We start from the raw sequence: 16598 nt of genomic DNA, 5'->3' as shown, positions 1-16598 counted from the left end.
ACCATCTTCTCGCTCTGCCCTCTCCTTGACCTTCACTGCTTTTACCCCATCTTCCAACCTTTGATCACCACTTTCTTCCCCATCCCTTACCATTGGTCAAAGATGGATCCGATCTGCCCATTAGAACAGACGGGTATGAACACGGATACTGGCCTAGGCCAGTGTTACAGGGAGTACAGCTGCTTTTAACAAAGGGTTCATCCGTCTTCATCCAAAGTCTGCTTGAGTGTTGCAGGCCCCAATGAGGAGGGGGAAGGAGCTCTGTGTCCCCCAGTTTTCTGGACACCCAGGTGGCTGCCCTCTCTACCTGGGAACCACCAATTACACTCCATACGAAACCACACTCACCCTCCGGACACCAGCGTCAGACACCATCATGACGTTTGGGTCTTGCCCACTGTGCCTCTGCACAGACATGCAGATGTTTATACTGAGAGAGCCGCTTCTCAATCTTGTTGCTACAGGATTCTTCACGAGGGAAGAACCAATAAAGGTTGTGCCGGTACACTGTACTCCTATGGGTCGGGACATGGTGGGAGAAGAGAGGGAGGCCACATGTACCTGGGCCCATACTTCTCAGCATATTTGCTCAGGCACTTGGCCACCTTTCTCCTTTTGTTCTGGCTCTAGAGATTTCTGCCTGGTAGGAGGCAGTTCCACCCACTGCCAGGAGCGGGTCCCTAAAGGTATGCTCACAGGCTCACCACTGCCTTGAACGCTGTGAACAGACTGCGACCATCCTTTACAGGCACCTTGGCAGAAGGACACAAGGACACTAGGCCAGTATGGGGAGGGAGAGAGGGAATGCACGGCTCCCATGGGACCAAAGAGGGCCCAGAGTCTTTCCGTTCATTTTCTCTCAAAGCAGTAACTGAAATCCTAGGGGAATACAAACAGGCCCTTAAGTCCAGGGTCCACAGAGGCACTGACTTTTAAAGAGAGCAAAGGGAGTAGCTGAACTGGCTGAGGAACTGCACGCCATCAAATCAGAAAGTCGCTCAGTGACTGACGTGGTCTAGGGAGCTCTGCCTACTGCTACGAGGGTGTCCGGTTTCCCAACATCAGGAAAGGAGATTCTAAACAGGATGGTGCTTCCTTAGTCATTGACAAGGATGACAAGGACAGCAACGACACACCCACCCCTTCTAGTCATGGAGTCTGTGCGGGGCACTGACCAAGGCACTTAACATAGTACCTTCTGGAATCCTACATTCATCTCACGAGGCAGTGCTGTTACCATCCCCATCTTACACTTGGGGAAATGGAGGAGGAACTAAGGAACAGAAAGACAGGACACTTAGAAGAAACAGCTGCTATTAACTAAGCCTTGTCTAGTCTCAGGAATACCTGCCCACTCTAGGAAAACTGGGCTTTTCAAACTTCCGAATGACTGACTGAAGTTACTGAACAGCCACTGGGAGGAACGTGGAAATGAGGGTCTTTTTGAAAAGGCTACATACAAACAGACGCCGATAGAAACAGACCCTACTCCAGCAAGAGAGAACACCAGTTATCTGCCTCAGCCTGAGAGGTCATAAAATATATGCACACCCCACCCTAGGTCACCAGGACTGGTGGAACCATAAGGACCTTGTCTGCTCTGCACCCACGCCACGGGCTGCCATCAGGAACTCAGCACGGACCAGAGTCTGGCCTGGGACAGGGTCAGGTCCGCTTTGCTCAGCAAATGCTATACATTGTACACAGTGGAAAGAATGTTAGTTTTAAAGCCAGGACGGTGTGGGTTCAGATCCAGAACCTACCACTTAACGGCTATTGGTGGGTATGAGTTCTTTTTTGGCCTCCCAGCAGGTAGCAAGAGGGTCCTGATTCTCCTCTGGAGACTTCTTTCTCTACTTCCCGTGCAGGTGGTTTGGGAAGGGATGACCTCACTCCTGACACGGGGGTGGGCACGTGACCCAGGGTGGGCCAATGAGAACGCTGCATTCTCCACCGCCCCACCCCCACCCCTAGTCGTTCAGTCCGGGACGAGCCACTGAGCCTAGCCAGGCAATGAGACTCAACTCTGGACTCGGCTGGGGCTATTAATAGACATGCTGTTTCAACTGGGATTGTCGATTAAGCAGGCTCTCTCTCTCTCTCTAAGGCTGGTCAAAGCAGGGGCCATAGACTTAAAAACCTTCACTCGGATTTGGTTAATAGGAGAAGAATCTCTCAGTCACAATGGTAATTTCACATGCTTTGAGAGGAAACAATCCGAGGATGTCAAATACTTCAGATTTTCTAAGCACTGCGGAGAGGGTATTTGCATTTCCTGACCACAGGCAGTCAATGAACAAAGAGCACTGCTAACAGACCAGACAGGTGGGGAAAACGTCTTTTTTAAATTTAAATTTATACATGTCTGTGTTGTTTTATTTATTGAGATAATAGATATTATAAACCAAGTTCTTCCTGAGACATGCAATACAAAATTCCTCTTCCATCTTCCAGGAATCTAACCTTCAACCACTAAAACATATAATGACTGCAAAAACTTATAAAACATTCTATTGTTCTTTTAATCAATAGAATATATTTGTGTTGGGAATGGAACTTGTTCATTTAAACTAAATAAACTCCCAAGTCTCGTGTTAATCCAAAGCAACAATTTTTAAGTAATGTAGGTTCTTTGTTCATCTTTTTTTTTTTTTTTAAGATTTTATTTATTTATTTGAGGGAGAGAAAGTGGGAGCATGCACGAGCACGAGTCAGGGGGAGGGGCAGAGGGTGAAGCAGACTCCCAGCTGAGCAGGGAGCCTGACCTGGGGCTCAATCCCAGGACCCTGAGATCATGACCTGAGACAAGACAGGTGCTTAACTGACTGAGCCCCCCAGGTGCCCTGGTTCTTTGTTCATCCTAAAACATTAGACCCTAGGGTCTGACACTCTAGAAATAAATAAATAGTGCCTCTCACAGATTCAAAATCAAACTTCAACAAAACTTGGCTTCTCCTGCAGGGGTCAGCAAACTCCGTAAAGGCAAATCCTAAATACTTTGGGCTTTATGGGCCATACAGCTCTGTTGCAAATACTCACTAAACTTCCTGCAGCATGAAAACAACCCACGGACAAATGTGCACAAATGGGCATGGCTGTGTTCAATACAGTTTTATTTACAAAACTAGGCGGCCAGCCCTTGTGACTAGAGTTTGCCCACCCTTGTTCTATAGCATGAGCCTGCTAGTAATATTCCTGCCACCTTGAAGGGAGAGCCTGAGAATTGAAACAACAGAGAAGAAAAGTGAAGGAAGGATGGCTCAGGTGAAACTGAGTCTTCATTACATCATTTGGGCCCCTGGATCCAGCCCTTCCTGAAACCATTCTAACACTGGACATTTTCTTTATATGAACCAATACATTCTCTTTTTTACTAAAGACCAGCTGGGTTCGTATTCTGTCACTTCTAACCAAAGGGCTCTAACAAATTCACTGTGTGACCTTCGGGAAGTCCTGTCAGCTTGCTTTCCTATAAGCTGGGAATAATACTGACTTGTAAGGATGAACAGCTATGTACTAAATGCACCCTTTGGGAGCAAGGAACGGGAGACTAAGTAAAAGTTATCTAAAAATAAAAGGTCTCCTCTAGTACCAGGCAGATGACCTGGCCAGAAAGGCATGAAGTTCCTCACCAGTTTACCACTAAGGGATTACATGAAGTTTAGAGGCTCTGAACTATATGCCAAGACCTTCCGGGCTGGTGCATCTCACGCTTCAGTGCAGAAGAATCAACTCAAATATCTTAAAACTTCTGATCCCTGGTCTCTCTCTTAGCTGTGAACCAGTAACGTGAATGCATTAATAAGCAGCCTAGGTGATTCTGGTGTGTGCAGTCTAAGAATCACACTTTGAAAAACATACCATGGCATTCCTACCAAAGCCTAGAACCTTACACCCTTCTTTACAATTAAATCCATAGCCTTCGGGTGGGTAAGGAGTAAGATCGCTTCAGGGACGCTAGCCAGTGCCAAAACCCTCAAAGAATTTGAAGTCTTTAAACATGTCTAACGTTCATATACTGCTTTATTCTTTCCAAGTGCTTTTTTTTTTTAATTAAGTAATCTCTACACCCGACCTAGGGCTCGAACTCATAAGATAAAGAGTCACACACTCCACTGACTGAGCCAGCCAGGTGCCCCTCTTCCAAGTGCTTTTACATCTATTATCTCATTAGAGCTTCATAACATCTCCATTATGTAGGAAGGGTATCAGATTTCCAACACTGTTGCCCTGCAATTATGGCTAACATACCATGTCCTCTTCTCAAGGAATCACATCACGTTTTAGCCTTTTTAAGGCTCTGAGAAGGTCTGCAAAAAACCTTGTAAACTTTAATCTTTTGGTTCCCAAACTTAATTTAACCACAAATATGGCTGGTTGGTGCTCCCCGGTGGGACACCACGGAGGTCTCAAAACAGACCAGCATTCCATGGGGCATCATTTCTGAAATGCCAAGGCAGTGTCTTTTCTGACCCCTTCTACAGGTGCAGGAAATTAGATGCAGAGTGGTCAGGGGACTTGCCCAGAATCCGCCAACTCAGGCAGTTAAAGCGCCCCAAGGCTCCTGAGTCTAAAGAAGGCCCAGTCATTCCTCACACCCCAAACCTCATGGATGGCTTGAGGACGCACAACACCAAGCAGCCTAAGTTTTTTGATCCAACTCTTTTCAAACAGTCTCTTCTGTGATACTGTCAAGGTTAACACACTCCTCAGCCTTTTCCTCCCTTGAGCTCATTGCAAGATCTCATAATAATGGCCCCTGGGTTACCTATTGAACACGGAATGATAAAGCACCTTGTGAAGACCTCACGTTCCACGGTAGAGTCATTGCCTGAGTTTACTTCCTTTTAAGCTCAGATTCCTCATTTTCTTTCCCTAATGACATAACGGTTTCCTCATTTACCTCCCATTAGTTCACAGACCAATTTTTCAGCACCATTTGTTATTTGCGTAGTGACTATGTGAAACCTAAACACAGTACTCCTGGAGAAAATATTTTCGCAGGAATGCTGGTCCTTCATAAAACAGCCCTGCTTTCTCTCCCTTGTGTGTATAATTTCCGTGTGTATTTGCCATCCATAGCTCTAACTTGGGCCCGCCTGACCATTAGTCAGAAAAGAAAGAAACTGCTGATGTATTTTTTGAGGTTTTTCACAAGGAATTCGTAATTTTCCTTGTTTCAGAACACAGAAATTGAGTTCCATTAGTTTTTTTTGAGAGGTAAATGTCCTGTTCTTTTTGTCCTGTCAATAATCCCTTTGCGGACCTCTCATTATTCTTCGGCATGAAAGATGTTCAATTTCTAAAGAGGTCTCAGCAGGGAAAGTCATCAATGTTTCCCCTTAAGAAGTTCTGAATTCACATCGAGGGACACCTGGGTGGCGCAGTCGTTGGGTGTCTGCCTTCGGCTCAGGGCGTGATCCTAGTGTTCTGGGATCGAGCCCCACATCAGGCTTCTCCTCTAGGAGCCTGCTTCTTCCTCTCCCACTCCCCCTGCTTGTGCTCCCTCTCTCGCTGCCTGTCTCTGTCAAATAAATAAAAATCTTAAAAAAAAAAAAAAAGAAGTTCTGAATTCACATCGAATTAGGAGTATATTTTTAAATTATTATTTTTTTTAATGACTGAATATACTGATCTCAGAGCCTAGAATTTGGACTCTGAACACTGAGGTCTAAGCAGCAATCATCAATTTGCTGTGTGGGTACAGGCACATTAATTCATTAATCTGAGAATCTCATTTCCTTAACAGCGAAATAGTATAATCCTTATATTAACACACGAAAACTCTAGGCTAATAACTGGCACTTGGTGTGTTCTCATTAAACATCTCCTGACTCCAAATCTAGGGTGTCGATAGGTTCTGCGGTTATCCTTTGTCTGAATGTACTCTTGGTTCATCTCGTCCGACAGTGTGGAAGGGAGGCAACGGTTTGTTGGGTCTTAGCTGGAGGGCTTCAGAAAGTATAGCTAAAGACCATCAGAGCAGCAATGAAACTAACCGAACAGCACTGGTTCCAACTGGGAGACCTCCCTGCATTGCCGAAGTTAAATGGTCATAATGTTGGCCTACAGTTTTACTTGCAATCAGGTATTTTAATTTACAAAGCATCTTTCCAGTTTCTCTTTGAAGTGACATAATAAAACTTGTCACAACTAAATCAGCTCTCATTATGCTAGTGCCTGTCCTCTTTCCAAAGTTTCCAGGCGTGAGATGAGAAGGCCTCAGGTCAAGGAAAGGAAAAACAGGGATGTCACAAGAAACGGGCCAAGTTCAGGCCTCCGTCCTCATCTCTGTCCCCAAGGGCACATAATGGCCCATGAGCACATGAGGTTATGGTGCATTAACCCTGCAAACGCTTGTTAAACATTTATTGTACCACTCGAGTTACGGGATTGGGGAGTTAAGGAAGGAGAAGGTAAAGCTCCTACCCTTTAAAATCCTAAATTGGGAAGTATTACACAAAAGCAAATACCATTCCATTCGGAGAGGAATGGGAAATTGATATGCAACATACGAAGCACATGTATTATGGGATGTATTATGGGAGGAAATAGAAATTCTTTGCTCCATGTGACAGAACGATCTTAAAGGTCATTATTAAAGGCAAAAGCATCATCTTTCTGGAGGCAAACTCAAAACTTAAAGGAATATTAACATTCCCAGATAAAATAAACCTAGGGTAGTCAGGAATTAACAGGGAAAAGAACTTCCATTTGCTTTGAGGATCTCCAAGGCACAGTCACGGGCTACCCTTTGCATCCAATTTCTTAGCAACCAGTGCAACTAGTTTCTGAACAATAGAGCCATTCCCTTTAGTGCAGTCCTCTCAGGGGACCTTGGTCTGGAATCTTGTTATGTTCCCAAGAAGTCAGAAGGGGAAGGACCAGGTGGGTTCATGACATGACTCCTGTCCCCACAGTTAATTCTCCTGCATTCTTTGGACACTGCCTGAGTTTGGCAAAACTGATGGGACATTTGACCGCAGAGCTAGTCAAAGATCAATCTTGGCTGTTCTGAAATTGATTCTAAAAGCAAAGGAAAGCCTTGTCATTGAAAGGCAAAAATTATAGAAAAAATATCCCGTCTCTCCAATTCACATTTCCTGCTTTTTGCACCTACAGATTTGTGGAAAATCTTAACTTTTCCCAAGATTTTCTCATTCAAAATATAAATGCCTGCTGTGTGCAAGAGGAGTTGATGGCCATCCTCAAGCAACTGTCTGAATAGTGTTTTGTCATTTATCAAGCACTCGCCCAGTTGTATCATTTGATCCCTACAACAAACCAACAGGAGCGTTAAAGCGAATATGTTAATCCTTATTTTACAAAAGAGCAAACTGACAGCGGCAGGGATGGCTGGTGGCCTGCCAATATCCATTTTTCCCTTCTCTTTAGTGAAAGCTTCTTGATTTTCTGCGCAGATGACAGACTGTTTCCTAGGCTCCTCTGAGGGTAGGTGTGGCCATATTACCAACTTTGACCACTGAGCTGTAAGCTGAAGTTTCGCGACTTCTGCCAAGTCTGTTAAGGAGAAGGGATGTGCCATTTCTTTGATCTGCTTTTCCCTTCACCCAGTTTTCTAGAGCAAAGCTGTGATGGCTGGAACTTGGCAGCCACTATGAGGACAAGGGTCACCTCATAGTAATGAAGGAGCAGTAAGCTAGGGGGCACCTTGGTCCTTAAGAATCTCATGAAGCCATCACATGGTAAGTTTGAACTGGCTGCCTCTGCATTTTTCCATGACAGAGAAATAAACTCTTATCTTGTTTAAGTTATTATGATTTTGTTTTATGCAGTTGAACCTAATCCTAATGCAAAGGAGTGACTTGAAGAAGTTTATACAATCTACGGTTTGTAAGTGGCAGAATGTCAAGTGCTGACATAACAGCTCCATGTTCCACACACTCTCTGGCAGAAGTTCAGAACCTTTTATAACCTGTTCCTCAGCTTATAAAGGAGTCAAGTATTTTTATTTTTTTTTAACTTTTTTTTTTTTTTTTAAAGCCAACCTATAGGAAGACTTCTTCCCCTCTTCCTCTTTTCTTGTGTGTCTGTCAGACTTTGATTTAATCTTGGAATTTCCCAAAGCTCAGCTCTCCCTAGACAGCTTCATTTACTCCTGTGGCTTGAACACTGATAAGCTGAACATTTCTAAATGTAAGCTTCTAGCCTAGAAGGCTCTTCTAACTGATACAACTTACCAGCTGTGTTAACTCTGGCCCAATTACTTAACTTCTCTGGGTCTCATTTACCACATCTGTAAAATGGGGATAACAACAGCATTTACCTCATTGGGTTACTGTGAAATCGTGACTGAAAAAGAAAAGATTTTGAATGGTGTCTGAACCATTCTGCTATTAATATTACTCCTCATCTCTAAATAATATTTTACAGGTACCTGAAATCCACTTTACTGAAAGTGAATTATTGTCACCCTTAATCTGATTACTTTTTTTTTTTTTTTTTAAGATTTGAAAGAGAGTGCATGCTAGAGCATAAGGGGGGGGAGGAGGAGGGACAATGGGAGAAGGAGGGAGAAGCAGGCTCCCCACTGAGCAGGGAGCCTAACACAGGGCTCAATCCCAGGACCCTGGGATCATGACCTGAGCTAAAGGTCACCCCTTTAGCTGAGCCACCCAGGCACCCCAATCTGATCACTTCTTTAGGAATGGCACAGTCAATTTTCTAAATGCTCAGACAGAAATTCATGAGTCATTTTTGATACCATTTCTTCCGTAACCTCCCCCAGATCCAATGCATCACCAAGAGTGGTCAAAACTAATTCTTCATTATTTCCCAACCCTCTCTACTTCCCTACTCAGGGCAGACAAGTTGTCTGCATCACCAACCTCCATTCTTTCATTTTTTAAAAGATTGACTGATTGATTGATTGATTTGAGACAGGGAGAGAGAGCGCGCACACACGTGGGGGAGAGCCAGAGGGAGAGAATCTTCAAGCAGACTCTACACTGAGCATGGAGCCCAATGCAGGGCTCAGTCTCACGACCTTGAGATCACGACCTGAGCGGAAACCAAGAGTTGGTCGCTCAACCAATTGAGCCACCCAGGCGCCCCTCCAACTTCCATTCTTAACTCCTACCACTTATCTCCAAGTTTTTCACACAATCTCTCACAGACATGCCACTGCTCTGCTCTAAAGCCCCCAGTGAATCATCCTGATCTCAGGCTAAGGACCCCGGGATGTCACATCAACTCAGAGGGCCATGATCTCTCCCACTCAGTGGTTCCAACCCTGCTCATCTTCCTATTCCTCAAACACAACAAGAAACACATCATTTCTGCCTCAAGGCCTTTGCACCTGCCATTCCCTCTGCCTGGGTGATTAGTTGTGTCACTTTGCAATGCCAGCTTCCTCTCTAACAGAGAATGTCAAGCCCCTTTCTGGGCATCTTCCTTCCTAAGACAACCCAGATTGTGCTTAGTTATTTACCTCTTCTCTACAGGACCACGAGCTTCCCAGAATCTGACTCTACTCCCAGCACCATTGGGTGGATCTCTGGTCAGTAATTAAGAGTGGGTAGCCTGTCCAGATCTGACCAGTGAGATCTGTAAGGGATGCCTGTAGGTGGCGGGGCTTCCAAGAATGGCCTCCTTGCTCTTAGAAATAGCCAACGAGAGACAGTCCTGTTTCTGCCCCTGGTCACTGTGGTGTCAGGATGGGAGGACTGAACTGTTATAACCATCTCTCAACCAGTCTGAGGATGGAGTCCAGAAGCAAAGGACGACAAAGCACAGAATCGTAGTGCAATGGAATCAGGCCTGGAACCAGCCCTACTTACAAATTTATGTTAGACAGTGAATGACCTTATTGTTTAAAGTCAAAATGCACAAGGTCCTCTCTCACTGCAGCCAAAGCATCCTCACTGACATGTCCCTACTAGATTGATGGGTCAGGACCATTTATGACACACAGGAAATGGTCACTAAAGATTTTTGAATGAGTAAATGAACGCAGGTTTCTTAGGCTCCGACTTGGGCATGTATAATATTTCCCATTTCCTGGAATGTGCAAGGTTTGGACAATCAACTGCAGGTAAGATTCATCCTTTATTTATTTACTTCTAGGGAGAGCCCTGGCTGGAGGTGGAGCTACGGGACAGGAGATGGTATCTACCTCCAAGCCACAGGTAAGAAAAGAGGGAGAATTTTCTCACACGCAAGGAAAGGATGAGAGGCTGTCATGTTTCTTGAAAGAGATGTCTTGGTTATAAGGGTTATGCCCAATCTGATGACTGAACTGCTTTTGCCTCAACTTGATAACTGGCTGTTCACAGAAGTCGGCCCCACATGCCATCGTGATTTGCTGACTTGCTATCAAGTTTGAGATATATATCTATATCTTGATATAGATATGTAGATCTCTCTCTATATATATATCAAGTTTGATATAGATATAAAAATTGAAGGGTCACATCACAAATTAAACTTAATTTGTATTTTCATAGCACAAAAAGTAATTCAACTATCCAACCATGAGGGATAAATCAAACTAAGGGCCAACAATCGAATATAGACTATGTGGCCATTATAAATGATGATGGACATCTCTAATTACGGACATGAAAAACTGTCATGGTTGCCTGTTCAGTGGACAATAAGTTGCCAAATATTATGTACAGAATAGTTAGACTGTTCTAAAAGTTTACCTGCCTATCTACATACCTGTCTATACACAGGCATAGGACCTGGAAGAAGAAACTCAGCTATAAACAGAGGTTCTACTGGTGCCATAAAGTCATAGATGATCTTCTCTACAACTTTGTTTCCTGATTTGGGGTGAGGAGATAGGGTTGAATTCAATCCCATCTCTGCCATCTATAAGCCATATGCAAAGCCTCAGTACTTACCTTTGCACAACAGGGAAAATAAAACTTCTCTCTTAAATTGTTATGAAGAATGAAGAATATTATTGAAGAATGAATATATGTGAAAGCATTTAGTACGGATGTAGCGTAGTAGCTATTATCTTATGAAAAGCATGTTGCCATTATTGTAATGTGAATATTGCACTTGTGTTTAAACCTAACAGATCTACAAATGGTACTTAGCGGAGTTGTGGTTGAATGTACAGGGCATAAAGGAATTACTAATAACTTTGAATGTTACCTCTCCTACCAGAGGCTATTCCTGGGGTATGTGTGATACAGCATTTAAGAGCTCAGTTTTGGAATGGGTAGACATGAGCCTCATGACCTAAGGCAGGTTTCCTCACTTTAAAATGGGAATTAAAAAAATAACTTTTAAAAAGAGAATAATAATATCTTCTTTATACGGTTGTTGTATTACATAAGATAATGCACTTAACTACTTAATACAGCTCCTGGCCATAGTTAAGAACAAAATATTATTGTAACTTCCTAAATTTTTTTAAAAGATTCATTTGAGAGCAAGCAAGTGAGCACCAACGGCGGGAGGGACAGAGGCAGAGGGACAAGCAGACTTCCTGCTGAGCGGGGAGCCCGACACAGGGCTTGATCCCGGCACCCTGAGACCATGATCTGAATCCAAGTCAGACACTGAACTGACTGAGCCACGCAGGCATTCCTGAAATTTGTAAAAATTTTTAAAAATTCTGTTGGAGTTTAAAAAATATTTTTTTTAATTTTTTAATTTTTTTCAATTTAAAAAATATAATATCACCTTGATATTCCACTAATTATAATTTTTAGCTAGCAAATTTCTTGCGTTTTTAAAGTGGACTTGTAAGAATTATTTAACCAGAAACAACAGTGCACTAAGATGGTTTGCTGAGTTAAAAAAAAAAAAAAAAATTAACCCCTTACAACTTTTCTGGAATATTTGTATTCTGGAAGGAGATAAAGTCCCATCTAAAAGTGGAGGGGGAGGGGCGCCTGGGTGGCACAGCGGTTAAGCGTCTGCCTTCAGCTCAGGGCGTGATCCCGGCATTGTGGGATCGAGCCCCGCATCGGGCTCCTCTGCTATGAGCCTGCTTCTTCCTCTCCCACTCCCCCTGCTTGTGTTCCCTCTCTCGCTGGCTGTCTCTATCTCTGTCGAATGAATAAATAAATAAAATCTTTAAAAAAAAAAAAAAAGTGGAGGGGGAAATGAAGGGGCTCTCTCTGAGAGTAGGGTGGATAACAAGTTCAAATTTAGCTGGATGCCAAAACCATCTTTATTCTACAGGATTTAATTCACATGAAAACGGCACTCATGAAAAATGGATGCCTAGTACTTTATAGACCAATAAAAACAACAGAGCCCACTGGCTGGTCTAATAAGACATAGCTACAGTTAATTTTTTTGTCTTGGGGAAAATAATTTGGATTTTAATCTTATAGCTAAGTTGACTAAAAAGGGAAAGAGGAATTCAAATATATTCACAATGTCCTCATGCAGTGCACAAAGCAAACACTCTGTGAACACTCCCAAGGCTTTAGGGGCATGTATTTAAATGGAAATTGCCTGAGATCTGGTATAGAGCCATTAAGCGGAAAGGAATTAGACCCCATGAAGTCAATATTTTCATAGGTTTTCTAACAGCATTTGATATTTGTTGAACTATCCTTCAAGAAACACCGAAGGTAATTTCTTGATCTATTTCCTGGCTTTTCGCTACTCAGAAAAGTAAATTTTTGCCATTTATACTGGCTCACATGCAAATATAACTCTTCTCTTTGATGCGTATTTAAAAATTAGATGCGGTTATGGAACTGACTGGATCCGAGAAAGATTCAACTCAGGAGGACAAGCCAGGTTAAGGGGTTTCTTATTTACAAGTGGAGAAGACACAGTCAAAAAATTTAAGTCTGACAAGGAAGTCTTCTGTGTCACACTCAGATACAATCACAACCCCAAAGCCAATAAAAGGAATTTTTTTTAAATTATCTGGAGAATTCAGCCCTATATCCACTGTGGGGAGAAATGGTAGCTGTTCATTTTGAGCTCTTTCTCAGCTCACCAAAAGAGCAATAACTGAACTAAGATAAAATATGAGGGGAAGTGGTTTGGAGGGGAAAAAACAATCTATAGTAAGGACTTTTAACAAAAATTAGTTTCCCCAACAAACTGCCTTTCATGAGTTCAACAAACATTGATTAAACATCTGCTCTGTGTGCAGCTTTGCTAATTGGACAAAGAGGAGTCTGCTCTTCAAAAGTACAATATTGTGGGACACACACATACACACACACACACAATCATCTAACGGTTCAGACAAGATCTAGAGAAAACAGTTTTTCAGATTCTCTTAAAGATAAGTTTGTGCTATTTTGCTCTATTATATTCGGTATAAGGTATGTAGACCATTTTATTAAAAACCATAATCTACCGCTTTGTTTAGGGCACTCTGTGGGACAGGAAGAAGTCAGCCCCGTATAGCATTAGGGAAGTTCTTTTATAGAACAATTCATACTGTAAAAGTTGGAGCAACTTTTGTGTCTGTAGTCAAATTGGCATGAATCAAGCTTCTGAATTCTGACGGACTGAATCAATACCATATAATGTGTTTTCCTCTCTGGTTCTGAGGCCAACCAACTAGAATAAACAGCTGAAAACAAACAGCATTGTATGGTGATCTTTCGAAAAATGTTTCTGTCTCGTTGCCAATAACTGCTAGGGATGGCTGTTTGCAGAAAGAATCGACGCTACGATGGTGCGTTCTAACAGAATGTGCCCACACAGGACCACTTGTCTGCAAAACCGCAATAACGTTGTTTGTATGGTACTGTTGTAACAGTAGCTGTCCTAACAACTGTCCTAACCTAGTAGAATAGGGCAAGTGTTTACACTTATTGCATCCTGAAAATGAGAAATAACTTCAAATAGTCACTTGTCTACAATGTAGCTGGAGCTCCAGAGAGGGAAGGACAGCCTCACTTCATTCTTCCAAATCAGTTCCTTGCCACAAAGCAATGGTAATGATTTTGTGGACATGCAAAAAAAAATCTAATGTTAAGTAGTTTGACAATTCTGTGTTATTCCTAATTTAGGGATCTGGCTTGGGTTGCGGGGTGGGGGGCCACATTTCTCTAATAAGAGGCTGTTTGTCTAATAAGAACATGTACCAATGCTATCTTCATACTATTGCACAGAAACTTTTAATCAGTGGCTGTCCTCCAGATTTTTCTCCTTACAAATGTAGTTGCAAGTTAAGATTAAAACCGTAGCGTTCTAAAGAAAAACTGAAGTACAGGAAAAGAGAATGAAAGGAAGAAGTTAGCTAGCTTCACTTTCATGACATTCAGGAAATAAAAGTTTCACAAAATTGAGACTTGCTCTTACTGGAAGTTCTGACCGAGACTCCGACGGAATAACAAAAGTATTGATTTCATCTCCTCTTCTGTATTCTCCAACAGCATAAAAATTCATCACAGAGTTAGTAAATGTCACAAATATCCAGGGCACAGGGGATATTCTGTACACGCTCATAAGAAGAACCTAGAAAATACTATTTTAACCACACACAGGAACAAGATCTCTTCGGCTGCGTGGCCCTGACCTCCCCGGGATGGAGAGTTTAACCTTAAGAGCTATTTTATCATTGAGTCAAATGCTATAAAATATGGGGGAACTAGAGGCAGGTGCTTGTCTATACACAGATTCAGTGCAAAATAGGTTGAGCTTAAAGTAATTATGTCTCAGGAAAGCCAACGTTCCAAAAATATCCACTACTACGGGCCACAATTACTTTTCAAGGTATCACAGTTCAGTGTGAAGTGGATCTCCTTAATAAATGATGAACACAGAATAGCCCAGGAATAATTTGGCAAAGTTACTCCCAGGCTATATAATATCAGAAAAGATCTCTCCATGGGTAATTATTCTACAGCAGTAGGTAAAGTAGTATATTCACAAATTCTCCCCAGTGTGGAAAATGTGGTATTTCATTACACTGGTAAATTCCATAAGTCTCAGAATAGCGGAATAGAAAGCTATGTACACGCTCTAGCCTAACTATTTTCAAAATGCAATTTAAATAGTGCACCTTTCTCAAGATCCCCTATAACTTATCTCAGTAGAGATTTAATATACAGCCACGTCCCCATGTAGTCCCTGGTTCAAGATCTACTAAAAAGTAAACTTTGATTTCTTTTCTTCTTGCTACCCTTGTATCCTTTGGGCAAAGGTGGGTTAAAAAGAAAACTGGTAATTTTTGGTACTTGTTTTAAAGACATGAGTAATATCAAATTTATTGTACAAACAAAAGGTACTCTAAAGATAAATGAACCTGCTTCGGGTCATACACCTGCTGTGCCAGAATTTACCTGGAAAGGTAACCCCGGCAAACAGGTATACATTACTCTTCTCATGCACTCCGAGTCACATACAATGTAACGCATTACTAAACCAATCAATGGTCATGAAAGCCACCAAAAAGCTTCACTTTAGCACCAGTATGGGAAGCAGAGGAGACCAAAAAACTGTATTGCTCTTTTATTAAAGTTTTAAATGAAATTTTTTTTTTTCAGTTAAACTCATGGTGGACTTAATCACTCGTAGGATATATAACGATATTTGTTAACCAATACAAAGTCCATCAACTATTTGTCTAAGCAAAAGTCATCAAGATGAAAAATAAAAGGTGGCACGATAAACATACTCAAACGTTAGGGCCCAAACAAGACAAACACTGCCTAGGGACAGTCACACCCTGTTTTCAAATTTAAGAAAAATCAGCCTGGGGTGGGAGGGATGGATTTCCAAGTTCACGCACGCGTGTTGGGTCAGCGAGGGAGGCTATCAGAAATTAGGACAATCCTAAGAAATGTGGCATGCATGTTTCATTAGGAGAAGTTATCGTTGCTTGGAAATGTTGGAATAGGAGGTCTCGGGGCACTGTAGAACCATCATCAGTCTACACCAGTGGTTCTCAACCAAGGGAAGGCATTTGGCAAAATCTGGGATAGGTGGGGGTTTGTTCCTGGCATCTGGTGGGTGGAGGTTGGGATGTTACATAGCTACAGAACACAGGACAACCTCCCAGAATGAAGAATTAGCTGGCCCAGAATGTCAGTACCGCCAAGGTTGAGAAACCCTGTTCTCTAAACCTTAAAACACACGTCTTGAAAGAAGCCAGGCCCCGTTGGGTAAGTTCTTCTACCTCTTGTATATATTACTGTACAATCATCGGCTCAGCACAATGACTGTTCATAATGAGTGTTCCCCATAAGTAGAACACGGTCTGTTCTTCACGACCAACAGACAGCTGTTTTGCATGTGTGATTTATCCTGTTTCAGCTAGAATATAAACAGATCATTTTGAAAAACAAATGTCTTGACTAGTTTTTAAGTTCCTAGTTTATGAGCAATGGATTCCACTTTAGGAAATCACTGATGAACAGAGCCAAGCAATTAATTGACTCCAAATGTTAAAACAAGACAAAAAACGTGAAAAACAAAACAAAACAAAACAAAAAACTAAGTCATGTAGTTTTAGCACTGAATGCTAAATTCTCTCCATCAGAATTCCTATTCGATTGAAATTTCATAAGATTTCTAAGTCGTTAGTGACTTTCTTTATAGTCTTCATTTTACAAAACTACATTTTTAAACTTCTTCCTTATCCTATTAGCTACAATATACTCAGTGCTATTTCCCAAGCACCGCGTGAATGATTG

At 42.2% G+C, this 16598-nt stretch overlaps 1 protein-coding gene across 9 annotated transcripts in view; it reads right to left on the bottom strand.

Annotated features, from left to right (window-relative positions):
• Positions 1 to 16598, bottom strand: part of PHACTR1 (phosphatase and actin regulator 1) — a 528218-nt gene that overhangs the window by 205885 nt on the left and 305735 nt on the right. Inside the window, exon 1 of one of the 9 annotated variants that reach the window (XM_045811544.2) lies at positions 1764 to 2482. The exons of the other annotated variants lie outside the window; for them this stretch is intronic. The gene's annotated coding sequence lies outside the window, so the exon portion shown is untranslated. Of the gene's footprint in view, positions 1 to 1763; positions 2483 to 16598 lie in introns of those variants that run through there. 9 annotated transcript variants of the gene reach the window in all.

The sequence above is a fragment of the Ursus americanus genome, chromosome 32, assembly GCF_024610735.1.
Source record: "Ursus americanus isolate L20-20 chromosome 32, mUrsAme1.1.p, whole genome shotgun sequence".
NCBI lineage: Eukaryota > Metazoa > Chordata > Mammalia > Carnivora > Ursidae > Ursus > Ursus americanus.
The sequence above is the reverse complement of the archived record's forward strand: the minus strand, read 5'-3'. Positions and strand labels throughout refer to the sequence as shown.